Here is a 13,819-nt window from a genome sequence, read left to right as displayed (position 1 = left end):
AGAGGATAGGAAAGGTAGCAGAACATGACAGTCACTAGTATGGCAATATGTAAATCAATGGATGTGTAATTGATGTGATTCTGCAATCTGTATACGGGCTAAAAATGGGAGTTCATAACCCACTTGAAGCAAAGTGTGAAAGATGATATATCAAGAAGTATGTAATGTTTTGAACAACCAACAATAAAAAAAAAATAAAAAAATAAAACTAAAAAAAAAAAAATTTAAAAAACAAGGATGAACTATTGATAAATAACATAAATGAAGCCTATAAACATTATGCAAAAGGGCAATCATAAGAGACTACGTATTGTATGACTCCATTAATATATATACATATATACATATATATATACATATATATATATAATTTTTTTACTTGTCAATGGATCTTTATTTTATTTAATTATATGTGGTGCTGATCATTGAACCCAGTGCCTCATGCATGCTAGGCAAGTGCTCTACCATTGAGCCATAACCCCAACCCCATTAATATATATTTTAAAAGTTTCCAGAAGAGTCAAATCTATAGAGACACAAAACAGATTATTGGTGATCTAGGAATGGGGGTTTGAAAAGCGACAACTAAAGGGTATGGACTTTTTAGGAGGTTAAAAATGTCCTCAAATTGAGGCAATGATTGCATAAGTGTGACTTCATTAAAACCATTCAATTGCCAGGTGAGGTGGCACACCCTTGTAATCCCAGCAGCTCGGGAGGCTGAGCAGGAGGATCATGGGTTCAAAGCCAGCCTCAGCAAAATTGAGACTCTAAGCAACTCAGTGAGACCCTGTCTCTAAATACAAAATACAAAATAGGGCTGGGGATGTGGCTCAGTGGTTGAGTGCCCCTAAGTTCAATTCTTGGTACCCCAAAAAGCGGTTTGATGAAATTAATATTTTAATAATAACAGCTAACATTTATTAAGTACTAGGTTGTCCTACAACACTGAACAGCTTACATATATTATCTCCTTTAATCTTTACAACATCTTTATAAGGTAATGACTTTATTTTAATTTTATAGAACAAACTAAGACTTTAAGAAGTGAAACTACTTCCTTATGGTCAGAAGCCAGTGCTTCTCACCACTGTGATCTGAATCCAGCAAAGCCCATGTTCTTGACTGACATATGATATCTCCATACCTCAGTATGAGGAACTAGACAACTCTTTATTAGCCATTGGAAGAAATGCCAAGGAATGTGGAGACTATGCTAAATGTCCACTTCAAGAAGCAAGTTGTTCCACTGCTTTATAAAATGCTTTGAGTTTCTTTTCATTAATAGTCACATATTTATTTGTTGTAGATCCTTTACTTTCTCTTTTTTTTTTTGAAAAAATACTGAAATGTGAGTTTTCATTTATATTTTTTATTGTAAACAGCCTCTCCCTCCCACATACAGATAGCCTTTTATTTCAATGTCTGAACCTATCAACAGCATAGTTTGTCTCTTCCTTGACCCACTCGCTAACTAAGCTGCAAATCCGGCTACTGGCCAATAAAACTATTTTTTTCAAAACATGAGTCAATGGGTTTCACTCTAGAAGAGAAAAAGGTCATTAATTAAAGAAGCAAAACTGACAGTGCCCAGAGGTATTTTTCTCTTGTAGCATAGCAACCTTAAGTGACAATGAACGTTACTTCATATGTTAAGTCATTAGCAGGTGTAGGTCAACAGCCTGCTACACAGCCACCTAGTCCACTTACTCTTTCATTCAATAAGGACTTCCCGAGAGCTTGCTGTTTGTCAGACATCTTACTGGGTCGGGATGAGGTCCCTCTCCTATGGGCTTAGTGTCAAAGGGGTAATAGATATTAAACTAAAACAGCACCAAAATAGTTATAATAGATTGACATTATGAGGAAAAAGCAAATATTTTTAAATATAAGAATACAACAGGCTAACCCAGCCTGTTTTTTACTCAGAACTGGAAAGCCTGCCTTTTTAGGGAAAATAAATACAGTGCATTCATAGGGATGATGGGAGAGCTGGAAGGAGAGAGCGTGAAGCTGGAGTGAAGCCAAGAAAGATCACAAAAGGCCTTTCAAAGCATATTAAGAAATTTGGACTTTCTCCTGGGGTGACAGGGTGCCACTGAGGATTTAAATAGGAACAAGGATTCCCCTGGCCAGCACTGCACCTGTCACCCTGGACGGTTGTCCAGCCAGTCCCTGACACAACAAGAATCAAGCATAAAGTCAGGACCTCAACTCTGTTGGAAAAGAATGTTAAATCTAAAAGCTCCAAATGAAAACTCCAAAAGTGCTTGTGTTCACTGTTTGAGAAGAGAAAAGAGAAACAATGGATGAAATCAATGAGGGGCCTTTTTGGAGCCCATATCCAAAAGGCAAATTATGAGATTGCCTTTAAGAAAAGCAGAAAGAGCTACGAACTAAGTTTATTAGAACTATTTTTTTTTTCAATCACTGAAGGGCATTTTAAACTTCTGAATATTTTGACTTAGATGTGAATAAAGTTAAAGTCCTGTGGACAATCATTTGGGGAAAAACAGATGAGTATGTTATACTCTAAAATAAACATCTAAATGTGAAAAAGAGACCATCAACAACTTCTAGAAAAATTACCAGTGAATTTCTAATTACTAAACAACATACCAGCAGCAAAAAATCATAAACTAAAATCAATAAATGTGACTACATAAAACTAATAACTTCTTTTAAAAACTATAACAAAGGGACTTCTGCTTCTGGCCAAGATGGATTAATGGAGACCAGATTTATCATCTGGCACAAGAATCATCTACATACTGGATCAAACATATGAATGATGATATTTCAAGATAATGGCTATTAGCCAAGAAGGACGATAATCCCTGACAAGAGAAGTCAGCGATGAGAGACAGCCAGGACCGCCTCAGCTTCGTGCCCTCGGAGAGTCTTCAGGCCATCCCAGAGAAAGAAGGAGTCCAGGTGGAGCCTGGGGGACTCCCTGAGTTGAAGAGACAGATGAGGGCCCAGGGTGAGCGAGGTAGCTGGAGTTTGCAGAAGACAGCAGCACAGAAAGAGTCTGGAGATATGCAGAAGGTTCCTCTCTGGTCTTCAGCTGAGTACTGATTAGAGCAGCCCCGGAAAGTACCCTAGTCCAGGAAAATGCCAACTAAAAGGGGACAAGGGAAGCAGCACCTACAGCTCACTTAGGACTGTGCCCCATACTTATTTCTACCAACCAGAACACGAAATCTCCTAAGTTCATGGGGAATTCTCTACTCAGAATCTGTGTTTGCCTTTGTAGTGGAAAATTCACCTTAGACTCAATGCTGCCATGTGATGTCAAACGAATTTTGAAAGTAAAACTTAAAAGGACCAAATTACTTCCAAATAACTATAACCCAGAATAAATCTCAAAAACAAATAACTATATCCAATATCCAAAAAGGTGAAATTCATAATGTTTAACGTTAAAAAAAAATTACAAGGCAATACCAGGTGAAATGGCAAAGGCCCATAATCTCAGTAAATTGGGAGTTGAAAGTGGGAGGTTTGCAAGTTGGAGGCCTGCCTCAGCAACTTGTCAATTGAGTGAGCTCCTATCTCAAAAAAAAAAAAAAAAAGATGTCTCTGGATTAAACCTCCACTATCAAAAACAAAACAGGTAGATAAGGAAGTAGGAAAATATGACTCATAATGAGGAGAAAAATAATTGAAACCAGTGTGAGGACATTAAAATATTTATTATAACTATATTCTCTCTATATATAAATTTAGAGAAAATATTAAACATGTAAAATACAGATATATAAGAAATAAAGAGAGTCAAATCTCTAGAGGCAAAAGCTATAATAAAATGTCTGAGAAGAAAAATATACGGCATGAAATGAATAGCAGATGAGACTTGGCAGAAAAAACGGTTAGTGAACTTGAAGACCTAGTAATAGAAACTATCCAAAATGACATATATGGAGAAAAAGTACTAACAAAACAAAGAAAAACAAATCAGAACATCAGTGACTTGTGGACCACCTTCAAGCAGCCTAGTATATGTCTCATTAGAGTCCCTGAAGGCGAGGACAGAGATGTCAGGACAGCAAAAAAAAAAAAAAAAAAAAAACTACCTACCTACCTACTTGTCTACCTCCGTACTTGGGTCTGAACTCAGGGGTGCTTATCACTGAGCTACACCCCAACTTTTTTATTTTTTGTTTTGAGATAGGGTCTCATTAAATTGCTGAGGCTGGTTTTGAACTTGTGATCTTTCCGCTTCAGCCTCCCAAGCTGCTGGGATTAGAGGCGTGAGCCACCATACCCAGGAGAAAAATAACAACGGGAAATTTTACAAATTGGATGATCATAACCCCTCCTATATCCACAATGTATATGAAACTCACACACAAGAAACATGAAGAAAATTACACTGAGGCACATCATAATAAATTGTTTGGAACTTATGATACAGTCATAAAAGTAGCCAGAGGGGGAAAAAAGATGTTATGCACAGAGGAACAAGGGCAACAATGACGATAGTGTTATAAATATTACAAATGAAAAGACAGAGGAACAACATTCCTAAAGTGTTGAAATAAAAAAAAAAAAACAACTTGCCAAACTAGAATTCTAAACACACTGAAAATATCTTTGAAAAAAGAAGTCACAGTGGGCTGGGGTTGTGGCTCAGCGGTAGAGCGCTGGCCTAGCATGTGGGATGCCTGGGTTCGATCCTCAGCACCACATAAAAATAAATAAATAAAAAGAAAGGTATTGTGTCCGACTACAACTAAAAAATAAATATTAAAAAAAAGAATAAGTCACAATAAAGGCACAATAAATGTGGTAAATATTTGCTTAAGTATATCAGATTTTCCCATTATTTAAATTTCTTTATAATACGATTGAATATTTAAACAAAAATAACAACAGTGTGAAGGTTAGGGCATATGTAGAAGTAACTGTATGTTAGCACAAAGTCTGAGAGGAGAGAAATTGAAATACGGTGTTGTGAAATTGTTATATGACAGTGAAGTGGCATAATATCAGTTGGTTGTATAAATACGCACATATGTATTTATATATGCATATGTTTTTACATATAGTATATACACTTAAAAAAGAAACAAATAAGCCAAAAGTAAAAGGATAGAGAAAAACAGAAACTAATCAAAGAAGAGTGGGATGAACTGATGTTCAGATAAAGTAGATTTAAAAGCATATTAGTATTGATAATGAAGATAATTTCATAATGATAAATGGATTGACTCATCAAGAGGACATAAGAGCCAGGTGTGCTGGCACACACATATATTCCCAGTGATTTAGGAGACTGAGGCAAGAAAATCCAAGTTTGAGGCCAGCCTCAGCAACTTAGTGAGACTATCATAATAAAAAATAAAAAGGGCCCCCGGGGAGTAGCTCATTGTTAAAGCACCTCTGGCTTAAATTCCCAGTCCCCCCCATCTCCCTAAAATAGAACATAATGATATTAAATGTTTGTGCACCTAAGGGCTTTAAAATATGTGATTAAAAACTGTTTTAACTACAAGGAGAAATAGACAAATTCATTATTACAGTTGGAGATTTCAATATCCTGCTCTCAGTAATTGATAGAAGTAGACAGACAATTAGTAAGGCTATAGAAGACTGAAACAAAACTATCAGCCATTTCTTTTTTAATAATTTTTTTTGTTGTAATTGAACACAATACCTTATTTTATTTGTTTATTTTTATGTGGTGCTGAGGATTGAACTCAGGGTCTCACACGTTCTAAGCGAGCACTTTACCGCTGAGCCACAATCCCAGCCCCAAAACTATCAGCCATTTTGATTACCTGATATGTATGATATGCTACCCAACAATATCATAATACATCTTCTTTTTCAAAGGCATATAGAAAATTTACTAAGGCTTCTTCTTCTTCTTTTTTTTTTTTTAATGAGAGAGAGAAAGAGAGAGAGAGAATTTTTTAATATTTATTTTTTTAGTTTTCGGCAGACACAACATCTTTGTTTGTATGTGGTACTGAGGATCGAACCCGGGCGGCACGCATGCCAGGCGGGCATGCTACCGCTTGAGCCACATCCCTAGCCCCAGAAAACATACTAAGGAATGGCATATTCTGGGCCACAAAACAATACTTAATACATTAAAAGAATTTAAGACATATTAATATATTCTGTGAGTATAGCAAATTTTAGATTAGAAATAAATAGGTAGACATCTGAAAAATCCCAGATATATCAAAATTAATAACACAATTTACAATAAATTATGCTGGGCTGGGGTTGTGGCTCATTTGGCAGAGCCCTTGCCTAGTATGTGTGAGGCATTAGGTTCGATTCTCAGCACCACATATAAGTAAATAAATAAAGGTCAATCAACAACTAAAAAAAATTAAAAATAAAATAAAATAAGCTATGGGTCTAAAAACAAAGCAAAATAGAAATCAGGATATAATTTGATCTGAATGAAAGTGCAAGTACATTGTATCAAAATTTGTATGATGCGGGCTGGGGATTTAGCTCAGTAGGTAGAGCCTTGCCTTGCATATACAAGGCCCTGGGTTCAATCCCTAGCACCACCAAAAATATAAATAAATAAAAAATTGTATGATGCTGATAAAACAGAACTTAAGAGGAAAATGTATAGCACTAAACTCTGGTCTTAGAAAAGAATAAAGGTCTCAAATTAATGACTTCAGCTTCCATTATTAAAAAAATCTCGAGAAAAAGAGCAAATTAAACAAAGTAAGCAGAGAAAGGAAATAATAAAGATTAAGGCAGAAACCAATGAAATAAAAAAATACAAAAGGGAAAAAAATCAATGAATGCAAAGCCGAGTGAGAAAAAGAATCATATTTATAAATCTCTTACCAGACTCATCAGAGTAAAAACATCAGAAAATGCAAATTACCAATATCAGGAAGGAGAGAGGTGACATTGGTGCAGATTCCAGAAGGGTAATCAGGGACTACCATGAACAATGCTATACAAATAAATTCAACAACTTAGATAAAATGGACAAATACAAAAGAGGGTGGGGGGACAGACAGACAGACACAAACTGCCATAGTTTACTCAGAAGAAACAGAAAATCTGCTTGACCCTGTATCTATTAAAGTAATTGAATTTGTAATTTAAAATCTTCCCACAAAGAAAACTCCAGGCTTTCATCTGTGATTTTGCTATCTCTTAGATACCAAAATCTAAGAGAGAAACACCACCAATTCTACATGACTCTCCCCAAAAACAGAAAAAGAGAAATAGCTCCTAGGACTCTTTCTGTGAGGGCTGTTACTTGACATCAAAAACAAAAGCAGGAATCATAAAAGAAACCCTGATAAACTAGACTTCATCAAAATTAAAAATGCCTGTTGTTTTGAAAGATGCTTAATGAAAAGACAAGCAACATACTGGGAAAAAATGTTTGCAAAACATATCTCATAAAGGGCTTAAAAATATAAAGAAACCTCAAAACTCAATAGTAAGAAAATAGCCCATTTTAAACTGGGCAACATATTTGAATAAGTACTTCACCAAGGAAGATAAGTGAATGGCAAGAGAAAGGTACTTACCATCATTACTCCTTAGGAGATGCAAATTAAAACTAAAATGAGATACCACTACATACCTATTAGAATGGCTAATATTAAAAGAACTGACCACACCAGGTGTTGGCAGGGATGTGAAGTAACTGGATCTCTCACACACTGCCAGTGGGAATGTAAAACAGTACAAACACTGGAAATACAGTTTGCTAGTATCTTAAAAAGTTAATCATGCACCTATCATATGATATAGCCCTTCCACTTTTAGGGATTTACCCAAGAAAAATAAGAGCATATATCTTTATAAAGTCCTGTACATAAATGTTCACAGCAGCATTATTTTTAATGCTGAAACCAGAAACAGCCCAAATGTCTATCAACAAATGAATATATAAACAATCTATGGTATATGAAGACAATGGAATGTAATTCGGCAATAAAATGAACTATTAATACATGCTGCAGCATGGGTGGGTCTCAAAATAATTATGCTGAGTGAAAGAAGTCATACAAAATCAAGTATATACTTTATGATATCATTTATAGGAAATACTATAGTGACAGAAACCACACAGTGATTGCCTAGGGACAGGGTGGGTTTGAGAAGAGCTGGGAAGGAGAGATTAAAAGAGGCAAGAAGAAGCTTTTAAGTGATGAATGTGTTTATTATTTTCATCCTGATAACACTTTCATATAGAATTATATATGTGTGTGTATATGCAAATAAAGTGGGAGGAATTCCTGAAAACTATGTGCCAGTTAAAAGTTATTCTTAACACCTGAGAGGTGAGCACACACATACACATCAACAAACTCAAAAGAATTAAACAGGAAATTAAAGAAAAAATAGCTGTGGTCACTAATGATATGTAATACATGTAACTTCACTAGTAATCAAACAAGTAAAAGTTAAAATAATAAGACATCTTATTTCACCTACCAAATTGGCAAAATAATAGGAAAAAAAAAAGAATAAATGTTTTGGCAAGAACATAAGGGAACAGTCACTTTAACACATTGCTGAAAGTATAGTATGGGCAAGTCCTTCGGCTCAGGAGTGCCCTTTTGGGAATTCGTACAAGGCAGTTTTTTGTTTGTTTGTTTGTTTTGTTTAGCAAAAGAGATGGGACATGTGGCTTCTTTAACCTACACGTCTCGATTTCTTAGCCACCTGTGTTTTATCTGAAGTAAGTATTTGGGGTTTTAGTAAATTTTTAATTCTTTTTTTGCTTATCTGTATTAAAAAAATTTTTGAAAGCCCTATTACTTCTGTAATTAGAGGAAAAGCGATATGAAACCGCTATGTTCTGAATGTCCCCAAAGGCCCATGAGTCAAAAGCTTGTTCCCCATCATGGTACTACTGGGGGGGATCTTTAAGAGGTCGGGCCTAGTGGGGGGTCTTTAACTCACTGGGGGAGTGCCCTTGAAGGGGACTATGGGACCACACCCCTCTTCCTCATTTACTCTCTTGTTTCCTGGTGATGAAGTAAGTAGGTGTGCACTACCACGAGCTTCCGCCTGATGTGCTGCCTTGCCACGCACCCAAAGCAAGGGGACTAAGACAGCATGGACTGAAGCCTCCATAACTGTGAGACAAAAGAAAACTTTTCTCTTTATAAGTTGATTATATCAAGTATTTCACTATAGTAACGGAAAGCTGACAAATATAGACACCATTTATATAAAACAATATCAACAAAAAATGGACACACACATACATATTTCTAGAGAACATTTCTTGATAACAGAAATCAAGAAACTTTAAGTAAGACCATTTCTTTTAACTAAGTAATTTCCCATTTTGTAAGTTGTGACTGAAAAGAATGAAAAATTGATATGGAAATAATATAAAACAAACATTGTTAAAAAAGAATGTTATGTCGATTTATATTCTTACTTCACCTCACATTTTTCTTACAAAGTTAATAAAAAAATTCATCATAGAAAAGCCAGAAAACACAATCCACTCCCAGTTTTTAGGAGAAAGCTAAGTCATAAATCTACGGACAGTACCTTTTTGTATGTGGCACAAAATGCGCTGTATTGCTCAGATTCATGTTAGCAGCAATCTTCTTTTTCTCTTTTATAACTTTAGTATTTTGTACTTATGGTGTACCTATGAGGGAAAAAAAAGAATAAATATATGTAATTATCGGAACAAAATTAAAGAATCAATAATTAAGGTGGGCACGTTGGCACATGTCTTTAGTCCCTGTTTCTTGGGAGGCTGAGGCAGGAGGATCTCTTGATCCCAGGTTTGAGTTCAGTTTGGACAACACTGTGAAACCTCATCTCTTTAAAGGAAAAAAAAAAAAAAGAAGAAGAAGAAGAAGGGGGAGGGTGGAGAGGAGGAGGAGAAAGAAGGAAGCAGCAGCGATAATTGCTAATATGGTAGTTTTAAATACAAATGCAATATTACAAAGTTAAAATTGTATCTTCACCCATGGATGACAAACGTAAAAGCTATGACTTTTACAACAAAGACACAGGATACTCTTCCACAGGCAGTACTTAGGAAACAAATGTGTTAGTAGATTTCAGAATCTTTACTGAGGCGTCTTCTGGTTTATCTGCATCCAGGGCAACTCAATAAAAGCTAACAGCAGCCAGCACTAATGTGACAGCACACGGCAATGCTGCGGATCCTGTCAGTAAGGCTTATATTTTCAATAGCTTCTCTAAAAGGCTGATGATGTGCACTGATTCATCCCTTTCTGAGGCTCTCCCATAACCATTTCCCCCATTTTGGAAGTAATGATTATTTCTCAATTGTCTATTAAAGAAGCACATGACCAATGTAGAAAATCTAATACACACACACTCTCACACACACACACACACATAAACACACACACGTGTGTGTGTATACATTCATATATACTATTTTTTAAAAACCCTGTAACAATGCGCATACTTGTCTCCATGTGGATATTTATTTCTTCCTGTCATCATTTCTTTCATTATACAACTGAGCTGTACATGTAATTTCATAACCTACCTCTTTAATCTAATTCGGTATTATGAGCATGTTGCCATATCACCCAACACTGTCCACAAAGATCATTTAATGACTTCCCAATGGAAGAGTCACAATTAATTCACAACTGTTTCTCCACAACTGGAAACCAAGGATGTAGTCAACCCTTTGTTTTGTTATTGCATTATTTAATAAAGCATTTTGAAGATCTTTGTGTATCTTACTTACCTGTGTTTGGGGGGCTTTCTTTCAAACAGATTTATTGAAATAGTTATTGGGTCAATGAATATAACAATTTAGAACTTGTATTTATTAGAATAATTTTTAGGTGTTTGGCTAGCTTTGGAGATGGTCTTACAGAAAAAAAATTGTAAAAACAGTATTTCCATTTTCAAGTTTTTCTTGCTGAGGATATCCCAAATCTCCTCTCATGCTTACATTTACAAACTGTACTTTTTTGATTATTTTTGTTATTCCCTCTGTGGCTGTGGAAGGCTTTAGAGCATCTGGCAGCTAAAACTTGCCTACATTCTGTATCATTACATTTTACCTATCCACAGGGTTTGGCTTAGATGTGAAGTGTCCCCTGAAAGCTTCTGTGTGAGACAATGCAAGAAGGTTTGGAGGAGAAATGATCAGGTTGTAAGAGCCTTAAACTAAACAGCAAATTAGTCCCTGATGGGGTTAACTGAGTGGTGGCTGGAGGCAGGTAGGGTGTGGCTGGAGGAAGTGGGGCATTGTCGGTGTGGCTTTGGGGTATATACTTGTATCTGGAGTGTGAAGTCGTCTTCTCTCTGCTTTCTGATCACCATGTGAGCTGATTCCCTCTGCCATGCTCTTCTGCCATGATGCCCCAAGGAATGGAGCCTGCTGTCTATGGATTGATATGTCTGAAATTGTGAGCCCCCAAATAAACCTTTCTTCCTCTACTTGTTCTTTTAGTCATAGCAGCAAAAAAACTGACTAAAACACCAATCAATTGTTGGAATGTTTACATGTCTACCTTGCTCTTCTAGTCTGACTACACCTTCAATGAATTAAAATGTTCCTTATGACCCTATACAACACTAGATACTATGTTCCTAAGAAAATAGTTTTAAATAAGGCATATGTCACCATCCTCATGCCCAGTTTCAAATGCAAGAGACGTTTGCTCCTAGGGAATAGCATTCTCATGCTACTGGCCATGTGGGCTTACTATTTACCTTCTCTTTAAATGCTTATTCATTTTTACACAATTTTAAAAAAATGCATCCTCTCTGCATCTTTGGCTGCACATCTCTATAAATGTCTTAAAATGAACTCCCTTGGATTTCTAGGAATTAAACTTCTCCATTTTACCTTTTCTTATTTTTAGGACACTGCATTGCTAGGGGGCTAAAACTTGTATTCCCGAGTTTGGTGCATTAAACCTAAAGGGTCCTTTCTGTTTCCTTCCATTTCAATACCTTCCTTCTTACTCCAAAAATGTCTCCAGCATCCCAAGAAACTGACCCATGAACTATTTCTGCTAAGTTCCTTGGCTTCTCTCTGATGACCTCAATGGTGTGTTCCTCCAAGGATCAGCCAAGTTCTCTGTATAAGTGCAAGCTGCTATCTTCACTTCTGTCCATTTAATGGTATTGAATGACACGGTGTCACTGGTGATCCCGACCCCTATTGTAAGCCTCAGTCCCATGTTTTAAAACATCTATTTGGCTTCTCCCCTAAATGGCTCACAAACTCCTCACATTAACTTCGACTCTTCTTTTCCCTTGTCCCTTACACTCAATTAATCCTCAATTCTGCTTCAAATATTTCTCCCCACACGTTTTTAACTCTCCATTATGTGGCATTAGTTTTCTCTCCTCGGCTTGCTGCTCTTTCACCCTCGATTCTATCTTTTCTGCAATTCATCTTAAAAACAGTATTACCTTAATCGTCTTCCTAAAGCACACAGTTCAGACAATATCACATTTCTGCTTAAAATCCTTCAAAGTACAAAGAATGCAGAATCCTTCCTACAGTATAACTTTTACTCTAACTTAAATTCTAAAACTCAATAATTGGGGAAAAAATGAATTACTATTCCATCACATACCCCTTCATGCTTTTCATTTCATTTCATACTTGATTTCTTTGTGCTAGTTCCCCTGTCTGTACTGTCCCAATACCACCCACACTCACAGTCCAGCTAAATGTCATCTTTTCCTATAAAACCTATCATTTTCTCTATTCTTGTATCCTTCAGTTTTAAATTCACAGGTATCGATGCTCTGATGGATGTCAAGTACCTCTTCAGAGTAGGGGAATGTCTATTTGGATCTATCCCTGCATCTTCAAGTTTTCTTTTAAAAAATATCTCTGCTTTCATGAGATATAATTCAAATATATAATTTGTCCATTGGAAGTGAACAACTCAATGGTTTTTAGTATATTTACAGATAACACCACAGTTACTTTTAGAACATTTACATTATCAAACAAACAAAAACCCCTGTACCCTTTAGCCATCATCTTCTTACCTCCAGCTTAAGCAAACACTAATCTGCTTTCTATCTCTGTAAGATCTCCCTCCTCTGGATATTTCATAAGAACAGAATAATAGGATGTGGTCGTTTAAGGCTGGCTTCTTTCACTTAGCGTAATGTTTTTAACACTTAGTGTACTGCCTGGCTCAGTATTTCACTCCAGTTATTGCCAAATTATATTCCATTATATGAAGACACCATATTTTTCTTACCTATTCATCAGTTGATGGACATCTGGACTCTTTCCACTTTTTTTAAAATATATTTTTTTCTTGTTGACGAACCTTTATTTTATTCATTTATTTACATGTGGTACTGAGAATTTAACCCAGTGCCTCACACATGTGAGGCAAGCGCTCTACCATTGAGCCACAACTCCCCAGCCCTGTCCACTTTTTGATTATCATGGATAATGCTGACATAATCATTTGTGTACAAGTTTTTATGTGGACATGTTTTCATTTCTCTAGAGCATATATAACCTACAAGTGAATCTGCTAGGACCTAAAGCATCTTTTTTTTTTTTAATATATATACATATTTTTAGTTGTTGATGGACCTTTATTTTATTTATTTAATAAACTGCCTCACATGTGCTAGGCAAGTGCTCTGCCACTGAGCCACAACCCTAGCCCACCTATAGCATCTGTATATAGCATATACTCCACAAAAATCTGTTGAAATCGCCTTTTCTTTCCATTCCATTCTTGGAATTAAAAATGATAATTTGAATTCTTTTTCCTCCCCAAACATAAACAAGACATATTTTTCCTTCCAAGAGGATAGCATTTTAAAAATTGACTAAAATGATATATACAGAAATCATTTTTTC

The 13,819-nt window shown here is 35.9% G+C and overlaps 1 protein-coding gene across 4 annotated transcripts in view; it reads right to left on the bottom strand.

The window, feature by feature from the left end:
* The window catches only part of Taok3 (TAO kinase 3), a 179,769-nt gene that overhangs the window by 89,558 nt on the left and 76,392 nt on the right, over positions 1–13,819 (bottom strand). For all 4 annotated transcript variants that reach the window (XM_048785725.1, XM_015505188.2, XM_048785727.1 and 1 more), the window contains one exon: positions 9,514–9,616. The gene's annotated coding sequence lies outside the window, so the exon portion shown is untranslated. The remainder of the gene's footprint in view (positions 1–9,513; positions 9,617–13,819) is intronic.

Source organism: Marmota marmota, unplaced genomic scaffold (assembly GCF_001458135.2).
Source record: "Marmota marmota marmota unplaced genomic scaffold, marMar, whole genome shotgun sequence".
NCBI classification, from domain to species: domain Eukaryota; kingdom Metazoa; phylum Chordata; class Mammalia; order Rodentia; family Sciuridae; genus Marmota; species Marmota marmota.
Note: the sequence above shows the minus strand (reverse complement) of the source record. Positions and strands in the feature narration are given on the sequence as shown.